This window comes from Magallana gigas, chromosome 9, assembly GCF_963853765.1.
Source record: "Magallana gigas chromosome 9, xbMagGiga1.1, whole genome shotgun sequence".
Classification (NCBI taxonomy): domain Eukaryota; kingdom Metazoa; phylum Mollusca; class Bivalvia; order Ostreida; family Ostreidae; genus Magallana; species Magallana gigas.
Window position 1 is genome coordinate 14,303,282 of NC_088861.1, and position 13,962 is coordinate 14,317,243.

Consider the following 13,962-nt stretch of genomic DNA (forward strand, 5'->3'; position numbering starts at 1 on the left):
AGGCAGTGTAACGAGAGTGTAAATGCCACTTAAAGATGCTTAAAGGTGGATTAAAGGTGGTTTAAAGGTGGCTTAAAGAAGTTTGAACATTAAGGACCTATAAGCACTTGCTTAAAGGTGACTTAAAGGCGGCTTAAAGGTTGTATAGCCTTTAAGCTCCTTTAAGTCACCTTTAAGCCACCTTTAAGGACTTGCTTAAAGATGGTTTTTCGCCCTGTGGTTGATCACAAAAATGCATTTTTAACAGGTAAAATGTTAAGTGATATTTGTGTGTTATCACAGAGAAAAGATATTGTCGATATTTAAACTTGATTCCCTTTTATCAGCTAAACAACAGGTAATATACAGAGATTGCATAGTCAAATGTTTTAAAGGACATATTCTCACCCTACTTGGGAACATCTACAAACATTTTCTGGTTTGATTTCCTATTTCTACATTTATGAAATTGAAACCGAATGGATAAGCGCTTAGAATATATCAGTATTTGGTCAAAATAGAAAACACATGTGAAGATGGTAATACAAAGAGACTTTAAAGGATCAAATCAATCCATAGTTATTAATGCTGTGTTTAATAACATCATTTTTTTCCAACACCAACACGTTGAAAACTTGCCAACATGTCTTTTTTGTAGAAGCCTTTGTTTCGTTACTATAATTTGAAGAGTCGTACCTTCCGCACAGCTGTGCTTAAGGTACACTATCTTATTTACTAACTATAACTACAAAAATAAAACTTTAGTGAAAAAAAATTGTTCAACAATCTACCATTTATGTCAGTAAAAATTTCTGGGGGTTTTTATGAAAACAATTTCGACTCTTTTTCCATGAACGGAGATTAAATATTGGACAGGATTTTTTTACCCGGATAGCCTAACCGTATAATGCTAAATGAGCTATAATGAATGTCATGCGTTATTAAACATAATGTATTAAAGGTTATGTAGAAAACAGAACAGGATTAAACAGTTAATTAGGGTCTTCCTTTTTTAACGGAAAACATTATAGTGATTGTAGTGTTTTTTCTTTCTTTCTAATTTTTTATTATTTTTTTTTCCTTTTTGTCGGCAGAATTTCTTAAAGATGGCTAGATAGATTTTCATGAAATTTTTAGGGATGACAGAAAATGATAATATCTTGAGGCGTTTCTTTTATTCATTTTTTTTTTCAAAATTCATTTCCGTTTGTCCTTTTCTTGTCCCGGGACAAAAAACCTTGTCACCTCGAGATCTGAAAAAACGGTAAGAACTCCCATCTCCATTTCCAGAAATGTATCGAAATAACAATGCATTCTGTTTACCATTTACAAACTTCAAAACAATTACTGTAAGATATCCCGCTGATGTAATTGGAAATAATTGTCAAATACTTTCTCCATTTTCTGAATGGTATGAGGTGTTAGACAAAATGTAAATTAAAAAAAAAACTCTCGATTTCCTCGTAGTCATGTAAAAGGGACATAACCATGATTTGAGAATATTATTCCAATTGTTTAATGCTTACAATACATGAAATTCAATGTGGTATTTCAATTGTTTAACCAAAATGCGGATTTTGAATGTCGAGTTACAAGCATGAAAGTACTCTCTTTGTTATGTGAACAATGCTCATGCCATGCTTTTGTTTATATTGCTTCGATATTGCAATAGTGTAGTCAGAGATCTGTTTTAAACAGAATTTATCTATCTGCCATTTTGTTTTGATTATAAATGTACAATATCTAGTATCTGTCGCCTTAAGTTTGGTTATAAACCTTATATTTTTATACAACTTTCCGGTAACAAAATGGTTTAAATCTATTAAATATAAAGAATTATGAGCTCTCTATATGCAATATAATTTGACGACTGACACTAAGATTTTTGTTGACATTTGAAAATACATTAGCAGTACATATCAAATATCTGAAGAAAAAACCTGTCACATTTCAGCCCAACTCGTTACAATATCCTTTTAGCAAACAGAAAACCAAATCAAACTATTTTTTTTACTTTTTTTTCTAAATTTATATATTCTATTTATATACATTGAACCTACAAGGAACTTTTCATTATCTGAAGTGAGCAGTACAAGGAATACGTAATGTTACGTTTTTGCGTTTTTTAACCTTTATGTGTATACCCTGGAGCAGTACGTCCGGTTATATTTTCCCTACATGTCACACAATGTTATGCGTCAAAAACAGGGAAATTAGAGTATTTTTCAAAGACAAAATGTAACGTAAAGACTTAAACTTTTTCAAGAACAATAATACTAACTTATAGTTTATTTGCATAAAATAAATGTTTGTGCCTTTTATAAAACATTATTTGTGTATTTATATCGAATGTATTCTGATGTATATTTCAGTTTTTGAATAAAATTATTTATCATTGTTACATGTAACCTTTATATTTTTCTTAGTTAACTTTACACTCTGTTACAGCAGGCAAAATCATGGAACATAAGCAGTGTTGTACAGAACCGTAAATCTATAGCAAACAATGATAAATTGACGCATACAGAGAAGTGATTTTCCTTCACCGTGACGAATTACGCTTATATCAAAGTAAAATTGCACGTCCCTGGGATTCGTTATAAACATTTATACAGGTTAAAATAAATTTAAATAAATTTGCTAAACATAATTTGTTTCGTTTACACATTACTGCGATAACAATAAATCATCTACGCATTTTTTTCATGCCAGGAAACATAATGTATACAGTTTAATGCTTTTTTTTAAGAGCAAAGCATGCACATTTAACAAATAAATGAACAAAATCTAAGAACATGAAAGAAATGCTAAACGCCGGTCACAAATTTAGGCCTTACGTTTTTTCTTTGTTTAGCATCCATCCAAAAGTTTTTTTTAAAAACCCACAAATCAACAGAAAACACATTTTTAGTAAATAAATCAAACCTATTTTATTTAATTTTTAGTATCTTCTTTAAACTGTAAGAATAATTGCTAAATAAATTTTACGATCTTTTGCTGAAATGGTAAAACAATGCAAATTTAAGACCTTAGTGTATGTATTTTCAAACATTAAGAGTACATATGAATTATTTTTTGGGACATGTTTGCTTAGAATTTTTTAAAATTTTCATTCTTAAAAAAACAATCCGTCCACAAACGCTTAACGTAGAAAAAAAAAACTTAGAATGGCGGTAAAGAAATCGAAGAGTTTACATACCTGTGTGACAGTGCCTCGTTACATGTATGTGTGTCCAGTTTTAAATAATTAACGTTAGTGAAACAGATAAAGGTAGGTGAGCTCAGTTCAATCTGATTGTTCAAGTTTACCCGAACTGGGTTATCTAGCTAAAACAATGCACAACTAGTTCTTCTAAGGCATCGGTATGGACGGTAATAATAATCTTAATCAAACGCAGGACATTTTTAAACAAACAAAAAGTTGAATCTAAAGCTATCTAGTGTTTTATCAAGGGTTTCATTGAAATATAAAAACAATGGTTTTTTTACAAATTGCTATTACTAATGAATCAAGAACAAATTTAACATATGTGGAAACCATGTACATGTATTATCAAACGCTGGATATTATTAAACAAACAAAAAGTTGAATCTAAAGTTATTCAGTGTTTTTTTAAGGGTTTCATTGACACATAATTACAATGCTTTTTTCCAGTTGATGGTACTAATGAAATAAGAACAAAATTGAACATGTGTAGACAACATGTATTAGTGATTATGTATTTGTGAGTCTTGTGTATTGTGTTTGTTATTTTTTTATTTATTAGTTTAAATAAATAAGAAATATATTAATTTCTCTCTTCTTAGTTCCTAAAGATGATTTATAATAAAGATAAAACAAAATGTGTTATAGATTGTTGATTAAAACAGATATTGATAAAACTTTATTGAAACGTAAAAATACCAATTACTCACGTTAGTTAAACAGTCTGTTGTTTGGATTGAAATACCAGGGCAGTATTAATTTCCGTTTAAAAAGGAAACAGTAATTTTGTTAAAATCATTGATATGTCGTTTTTAATTAAAACGTGTATTTCCGAACGATCCAGAGCTTTTTAGTTAGAAAAAAATCTTCTCAGACAAATGCTTTAGATGGCAACACAGAAGGGATTTTATATTTGTGTTCTTCTTTGTACCGGTCGTGTCTTGTTGTTTGTTGGACTATCAAGACAAACACCAGCAAGGTACTTCGTTTAGTTCATGTTATTACTTACAATCATTTATTTTGTTATATTACAGACTATATTCTAATGTCTTATTTTTTGTCTTTTTCGGAAAGTCAATTTGTTTTGAACCCTCTGATTTTGCAGTGTTCAAGATTATACCGCTGGAATACACTGTAAGACTTGGGATGCTCTTTTCAGTAAATGTAAAGGTCAGGAGGAAAATCTTACTTGTAATTTTAAACTCTGTTATCTATTGTTTTGTTTTGGGTTTTGTCAACACTGACACATGTATATAAATGTATTGGGGGTTGGATTTAACATGCAATAAATATTCAACTTCGTTGGATTTAGTTGAATTTGAAATTTTTACATTTTATTTTTTATTTTTACTTCTTTTTTAGAGTGTCATAGAGGATTTGTTGGATTAAATTGCACAGTGCAATGTCGCTACCCTAGTTACGGAGGCGCGTGTCAAGATAAATGTAACTGTGAACAAACTTTCTGCAATCCATCAACTGGATGTGATGGTGTGTTTAAACAATTTTAATGGTTTACAAAAAATTATTCTTTAAAATCTTGCATTATTGAAAACAAAAATTTTATATACAGATGGATCACCTACACTTCCACCGACATCAACCTCAATTGTCATTGAGAAGATCTCTGTAGCTCGGATAATGACTTTGAAAACAAGTAAATATCATATTTTTGAATGGTTATGGAATAATCGTAAATGGGTTTATTTTAATGCTTAAACACCTTTTTAAATATAGCTGCAGCGTGCTCTGTCGGTTTCTATGGAAGTAGCTGCGATAAACCGTGTCGATATCTATCATTTGGATTCCATTGCCAGTCAGAGTGTATTTGCAGTGAGGAAAATTGTGATCACGTTGTAGGTTGTAATGGTAAGTTAGTGTTTGCTTTAGTTGTGTGTAACTTCTAACAGAAGTTGTGTTTGATTTTATTTATTTTTGTATTGACACGACAGCATGTATTCTCAAAAAATAACTGTTATACAATTCAGTGTTAGATAATATTAACATGTTATCATGTTATAAAAAGAACAATATTCATCTACATCATGCATCACAGTTTACAAATTTAAAAAATGAAACGTTTTTAAAAATCAACATATTTTATTTAATCGTCATATTTGACGCTAAAATGTATCTAGTGCACATCATGTTTGTCATCTAATAGGCGTTGAAATTTTAATGAAAATAAAAGCGATCTGCCTTTAGCTCGGTTATAACTTTGTAACATGATAATTTGATCCACCAGAAATTACAGAAAGGGTAATGCAAACGTGTCATATCAATGAATATGACTTTATACGTGTACATTTCTAAAGAGCTCATCCTGGTTTCACATATTGTTGCACGTTACAAAAGGGAATGTAACACGGACAGGGAAATGAATTTTAGCATTACACAATATCATAGTTATTATTATTGCTCATTTTTTATTATTAATGTTTTTAACAATATAATTTTTATTTTAGAAAAAAACCAATGATAGATATTTATCGCTAAATCAGATACAAATATTTGCATTTGAACAAAGCTTTGTGCCATTAACACATCATTTGATTCTTCATTCAGTTTACGATTGTGATATATTAGATCAGTGCTATTATATCTGTGCCTTGATAACGTCAAATTCGTTTATTTTAGACTCGTCTACATTCTGTAACTTTGAGGAAGGACACAAGATACAAGCAATGATGTACAGTACTGTGGTGCTAAGTGTGTTGGCGATATTTCAAATCAGCATCTATCTATATTTAGCATTGCATTCCTCGTCAGCAATACAGTTAAAAATAAGGTATACGTAAAGAATAAATACGACGACTTCTCTTGTTTACATACATGATGCAAACCCAGTTTGTGTATGTCATATTATGCATGGCTCCTACTAGTAGTTCGCAATGATTATTAAACTTAACTCAATATTCTTCACAGTTGACGTGTTCTTGGGAAAAATTTTATGCTACTTAGTTATCGATATCCAAGACGACTTGCCCTTAGAATTGAAAATTAGATGCAGATGATATTTTGTCCCAGCTGTTATACGTATTTTGTCTTATACTTTAACTTTCTTTTAAGACTGTGATAAGTAATTCATTACCGCTAGACAAGAAATTTTGCTTTAAAAAAAAACTTAAGAATATGTTCAGTAGAACATCAAGTTGAAAAAAGGCGGTTTTATGAGAGTTGCATTTTTCGAAGTTTTTATGGTTTGCGTGCACTCACTGTAATTAAACTTTCAGCTTTGTAATGATATATAAAGCTAAAGTTTACTAGAGTTTCTAACAATACAAGAAATACTTATGTAGATATTATATGTCAATGGTAATCTAACCTAACACAAACAAAATTGTTTGATAAGTGTGATATTTTGTGTTTTAAAACTTTTAAGCAGTGGGGAAATGTATTTTTGTTCGTTTTTGGCTTTTTAATCAAAATTTTAAAGTTAAGGTTATTTTTAGCTAAGCTTTTCTATGCCCTCTGTCGTTAATGTCGTCATTACTTTCGTCTTGATTTTGTACGTTTGTATTAATGATTTATGTTGCCATTTTTACCAGAAAAGATCATTCTAGATCATTGGAAAAATATTCCAATTCCGTTCTATTCCATAAAAGCTGCAATTTATTTTCAACAATGAATTCTAGTGATACACTTACTTTGTAAAAGAGAGTTTTCGAAATTTTTTAGAAAAAAAAATGAAACAAGTAGTAAATTTTTCTGTTTCTGAATCTTTAGTTACACAATTTTACAGATCGTATATTGGATTTGAGTCTATAGAAAGCATATGTAAATTGCTTTCAAAATTAGGAATTCTGAAGAAATTGACAATTACCTTCGTGATTTTTTAAGTAAATCAACATTTTGATAACTCACACAACGATTGTAAGAGTAACTGCATCCCAACTATAAAACTATGCAGTATAGAATTTAATTTTTTAATTCTTTTCAAAAACAATACTAAAATAATCACACTTTTAACAAAATGTAGAACTGTTGGGGCATTCGATAGCGTCGAATGATTTGAATACGGTGGTCCCAGATGTATCTCTCTCTCTCTCTCTCTCTCTCTCTCTCCCTCTCTCTCTCTCTCTCTCTATATATATATATATATATCGCGGTTATGTGAATGTAACTTTAAGCAAGTTACTTTACTCTACTTGTGCATTCTCTCTCCATCCATGCAAGAGGTGTCTTTGTTTGGTCGGACAGAGAGCTAAGTGAGTAATCCTAATTTTAATGTTTGCGGTTCGGAGATATCTAGTAGATTTCTATCGCCTACTTTGCAGCTAGCAAGTAGACGCTGGAGATATCCTGGATCAGTTCTGGAGGTAGGAAACGAATACACCTTAGGAGTTAGTATGGGTACCTAGTATAAAATAAGAGCTGAATATGTGAATGAAAAGCAATAGCACCATAATTTGACTGTTCTGGTTGTTTGTTCCCAAGATGATTGAGGATGCTAAGGATTGTACTGGTTATGTCAGGAGGTAATATGCACAAGTCGTACGAAGTAATTTACGTTGCGAGCAAGACTATAAACCCATACTTTTACCTTTATACAGTTTGATTTTATGAAATACCGGTAATGTTTATTATAAGTGTAAATTTACATTTCCCTTTCAATTTATTTGAACAGATGACACAAACTTTTTTCTATGTCTTGAATGACAGTAATATTTTAAAGTTTTTTCTATCTTTAACCAATGTTGTTGTTTATTTTACATTAACATTATTTATATATGTATCATGTAATTGCTTAAAGGGATCAAACTATTTTTGTAACTAAAATTATTATTTCATATATACTAAAGGATAATAAATTAAATTTTGCTGATCACGAAAATGCATTTTTATCAAGTAAACTGTTATATAATACGTGTCTGTAATCAAAGAAGAGAGATTTTGTTGATGTGTTGATTTGATTCCCTTTTATGAACTAAACAGCAGGTGATATACATAGATTGCATGGTCAAATATATCAAAGGACATATTCTCATTCTACTTTGGAACATATACAAACACTTTGTGGTTTGAAGTGATTTCCCATTTCTGCATTTATGGAATTTTAAACCGAATGGATATGCGCTTAAATTAAGTATGATACTTGGTCAAAATATTTATAACATATGTGAAAATGCATATTGTAATACATTGATACTTTAAAAGATCAAATCAATCAGTATTTATTAAGGTTCTGAATGCCGAACATACATACAATGAATACTTGCCAACCTGTCCAGTTTTTTTTTTTTTTTTTTTTTGAAAACCTCTTTTTTTTTCGTTACTGTTATAGGAAAATTCGTACCTTTCACACAACTGTGCATAAGGTACATGTATTTATTTACTAACTGTATCTGCAAAAATAATACTTTAGTGAAAAAAATGTGCCACAATCTGTCATTTTTGTGATCGAAAAATCTGTTTTTTACGGAAAACCTATTTCGACTCTTTTTTTGAGAACTGTAATTTAATATTTGAAAGGATTTGCTTTTACCCCGGCTAGCCTAGCCGTATAATACTAGAGAACTTTAAATACATCCAGGGTTGCTTATCGAACCTAATGTGTAAAACGTATTTAAGAGCAAGAGCACACGATTACATGTATCTGAAACTTTCTATGCATGAAAAGATTGTTTTAACAGATATCAACAGTTCAAGAACACAAATTCAAAACAAATCTGCAATGCATAGGAAACTAGCAAAACAGTTTTTCAGTGCTACATTCATTGCTGTGTTCCATCACGTAAACGAGAGTCTAGTGTACCATATTCAAGGTTGGTAATTGTCCGTTAAATTACATAACACAACGACATATAGAATTTACGCAGGGGTGTTAAGGAAGCATATGGACAATTTAGCGTCTTATTTTGACTGTTATATTCAAAATCGTGAAATTAAATAAATATTTTGAATAAGATCAAAAACTTAGTATTATCCTTCAAAACAGATGTCCATGCAATAAAATCGGGTAGTACATTACTGCCACATTGGTACATTATCACGTGACAACTATGAATAGCTTACGTATATTCCTTAACGTAAAATGTGATAGAACAACACTACCCCGCGGTTTCTAAAATAAAATAAACATACCAAGTGAAGGCAAATCATCTCAGTTTAATCAAAACCGCTGCTAGAGTTCTATGTTCTTCTTAATTAAATAGTTATTCATCCGGCTCTCGTAAAACCTTCCCAACTTTTATACGTTTGCACGGAAAACGGTATGTTCCATTAAAACAACACAAAATATGGGATTCTAGCAGGATTTTTCAAATAAAGCATTGATCAAACTAACGATACGTATAAAATTTCAAGTTCAATATATACGGGGTAGTGTTGTTCTAGGCGGATTTTTATATCGTAAACAACGACAGAGGAAAGCCTGGCCGATAAATAAAAGCAAATTTACATACCTTTTAGCGAATGATTTATGAAACTAACTTCTTTTCCAGTATTCTTATGTTCAATTCTCAATAAATCACACCACAATACTTTATTAGAGTTCTTAGATTAGTTATATTTTGACTCTGTTTACAATGCTTTCCGATCAAATTCACACGACATTCAACTTTAAGTCATGACGTCATCAATGTGTAAATCTACGTAATACAAACTAATTTCTGAAGAAAAAAATTGTCTTCAGTATTTTTTATAAGTTTTTGGTCTACGTTTCGTTGCTTAGATATTTGAATAGGTACATAATTAGTAAGATTTGTGATTTCACGGAATAACATGTAACTCAGATTCAATGTGCTTCCTTAACACCCCCGCGTAAATCCATAGGTGTCTGTATCATTTTTTAATATTAGACTTGTAAAATCAATCCTCAAGTATACCATGTACATGGTGATACTTCAAAATCTTTAAGTAAGCAAAGAAATCATTGCTGTCATATTGGCATGTACGAGGGTCAATCAAAAAAATACGAACACTTTTGTTAAATTTAGTAGACATAATTTGGCAATAGTTTCAAACAATTTGAAATCCAAAAATGTTATATGTTCCTTTATTTTTTAGAATTCTTCAGAATCTAATCCTGCAAAAATGAGGTCACTGCGCAAGGTCCAAATTTGTGTTATGTCAACAATAAACCATACTACGTTGAAAGTAATATCTCTATGAATTGGTCTTAAATTTTAATAATATCAAAACTTTGAGTTATGAATTGTCATGATATTCTATGTAACAAATAACGACGGGATGTATAGTTTTGATGAACAGATTTCAGTAACTAAAGACGGATAGTCCTCTTTAAGATTGACTAAAAACTTTGACGTCGCCGGCATTACGGCGCAACGAAAAGTATCAACTGTATGGATTTAACTCGGGAAAAATAGAAACAAACTGTGAAAATATTCAATGGTGGGAAAAATAAGTCAAAAATTATTAACACGTCAAAACAAAATAAACAACGTCATCTGAAGTTCAGGTTTGTTCCTACAGTAAACAAAGAGACATGCAGTAAAAAATGAAAACTTCCGGGAACTTACTTATGATTCTAGATCAAATGTCAACAAATTAGATGTCAAGTGATATAGAGCCGATTTCAATTGTATGGGGAAAAGCACAAAAAAAAACCCAGGGTCTTAAAAAGATTGGGTATTTCTATTAAATATGCATGCGTCATCTTGACGTCATTTTTTAACGTTACCGAGCGCCGTGGTGACGAAACATTTTTTTTTAAATCACGAAAAAAATATATATATTATGAAAAAAAAATATGAAAGGCATACTTGCCGGATTCCGTAGGTAATGTCGATTTTGGTAAACTTGGTTGTAATTCATTTGACAGAAATATAATATCTACATAGATGCACATGTAAAAGAGATGTTCCTATTTTCTGTCACAAAAATCAACAAACATATTATTAAAGATATGGTTTTGGTCGTATTTAGACTGTAGTGATCTTCTTTAAAGAAGAGATTTTTGTCAAATTATAGGAAACAACCCAAAATTTAATAATATAAAGTATATGGATTTTTTCTTAAGTAAATTATCGTTTATAGCTTATAATTTATATCTTAAAATTGTAAACAAAAAAAAAATCTGGTGGTTAATTTGATGACCACCCAGCCCCTTTAACAATCAAAGATGATGGAATGCAGAGGTGTTCTTTTATATTTCTGGATGCTCTGCATTATCAAAACTATAAGCTAAACTCATATGCATAATCGTGAAACAAATATTAAGTATATTGTCAATCTACTTCAACAATTAATAAAACCGTTTAACTGTTAACGACCCCCCTCCCCCCCCCCTCGAAAAAGAAATAAAAATGTGTTATTTTATCTCATGTGAAGTTAAATTGGCATACTGGTTATTAATCAAAACGTTAGACAAACAAATAAAAACAAATCAGTAGAGCTACGCATATAAATGATAAAGCTGATTGTCGGATATATCTGATTTAACTGACATCACATGTTCCTGTGAGGTTTTTGACCAAAGCAAGCATAGATCTACAGGTTTTGTCAGTAAAACATGGGCGATGTCCAATGCATGGAGTTTGAAGTCTTATTTGTATAGTTAAATCCGACTGTTTAAAAACGTTCCATATTTTGTTTTACATAATTAACAATAATTTAAATTCAATGAGGAATTTGATACCATATCTGCATCTGGATATGTTCAAATTATTTTTGCAATGTATAGTGACATTAACGAGGCCGGGTCTAATTAGTTCTGCCCTAGATTTTTTAATGAAATTTTTTACCTGAATTTCTAATGATATAATTATTATTTTAAGATTAAAAAATAAGACATTTACCACACCGTTTGTTTAGGGGGTCATCTCGAATTTTGTTAATCTTTAACATAGGACCCTATGGGATTTCGCTTGAAATGTATCAATTTTGCACATATTTTTAAACTTCTGCCCTAGGGATTTCCTTTTCTGTTCTACATATTAAAGTTATTGCTAAAAGGCATCAAATGGTCAAATAAAAAAAACCTTACATCCTGGTTTGTTCCAGGGGTCTTATCAAAGTTGATTTTTGTATGCCCAATTTCCCAGATTTGTCAGATAATGGCTATTTTTTATTTGAGAAAGGCGGAAAAGGCGATCTTTATAGTATTATTAAAGCATTCAGACATATTTAAGTAATAAAATAATATGTAACATCACATTTTAACGGTCATTAATATAAAATACACGGTTACTGTCTTGAAATATATGAATTAAGCTATATTTAGGCGGGTTAAGAAAACGTGACAGAGGGTTAGGCCTGCTGAACCCTCTTCACGTTTTCGACCCGAGCCCAAATATAGCTTATACTTCGAGACAGTTATGTTTATTTCACAATATAACATTATTTTTACGCATCAAACGAGATATTTTCAACAATTTTCGCTGAATATCTGCAGTTGAAACTATCACGCCATGGCGTCAACCAAGCAAAAAGATGACGTCACAATACAATTAAAGGCTGCGCGAAAGCGTGCGTACTCGTTCTGTACTCGGCCTCGTTAAAAGACTTCTGTTTTCCATGGCTTTGGGTTTTCATCCTGTTTTTACATTACAATGACATTTTCAACTAACATATTGTAAATATCTAAATTATTTAATCCTTGTGTTTTATATATATATATATATATATATATATATATATATATATATATATATATATATATATATATATATATATATATATATATATATATATATATTTAAAGCATTAAACATTGCTAACGACAAGAACAATAGATATTATCTATTGTCTGTGTCGTTAGCCAATTTTGGTGCTTTATATATTCAGTTTACAGGCTAAGTATCTATCTTTTAGATCCAACACTTTAACTTCTTTTTATATTTGTTCAAACAATAATCCATTCATTGTATAAATACATATAAAATAGTGACATGCAGTCACATTCAGATGACAGAATTATTGCATGAATTGCGTAATATTGTCTTTGGGAAGGAAGCTTATATAAAATGAAGGAAAAAGGATATGTTTGATTTGTTCACACAAAAAATTTTATGTTGGGGAAAATTTATTTTTAAAAATTCCTATCATAGTGATAAAAATGTGAAGAAATGTACTCTAGGTTTAATGTGTATAATTCCCTTTTTCTTTGCTTCGTCTGTGCATTCTTTTGTGTACAGCTCTCAGAACAGAACACCATCAGGTAAATCATAGTTTAACTTGTTACAGTCTACAAGTTTTCCAACGATTTTTTGTTTCTATTTACATGATGACTAATTGTGATTTATATTATTATATTATTATATTATATCATTACAGATCCAGTACAAATACAAACACTAAAGAGTGCAAAACCTGGAACGAAACTTTGCATAAATCCTCCCTTCCTGTATCCTTCCTGATGTAACCTTCGCCTCACAGTTCTCTTGGACAAACGCGTTCCTTCATTTCTATTGAATGTTGATGTTATATCTTGTAAAGATTGCCTACGATTTGTTTTAACAATGCGATAAAGTTTCCGATCCCCCCTCACATCTATCATTCGCGGCCTTCTACTTCGGGATCGTTTTCAACACTTCCCTTTTGAAAGAATTTGTTTCAAAATACGTCCGACTGTACTGCGGTGTATCCCCAATAATTCACTTACTTTGTTGTTGTTAAATCTCTTTGCATTTAATATTATGATCCGTTCATTTAAATCTGTTGACAGTTCTCGCTTTTTCTTCGACATTGTTTACATTAGTTTCTGCACCGGATATCGTCTGCATATGGGAACCAGAAACGGTTCCTAATATAAAATATACCCCATATAATTCACACCCCGGATACCATGCCCCGAATATGCCTCGTTACGCGTCAGCATT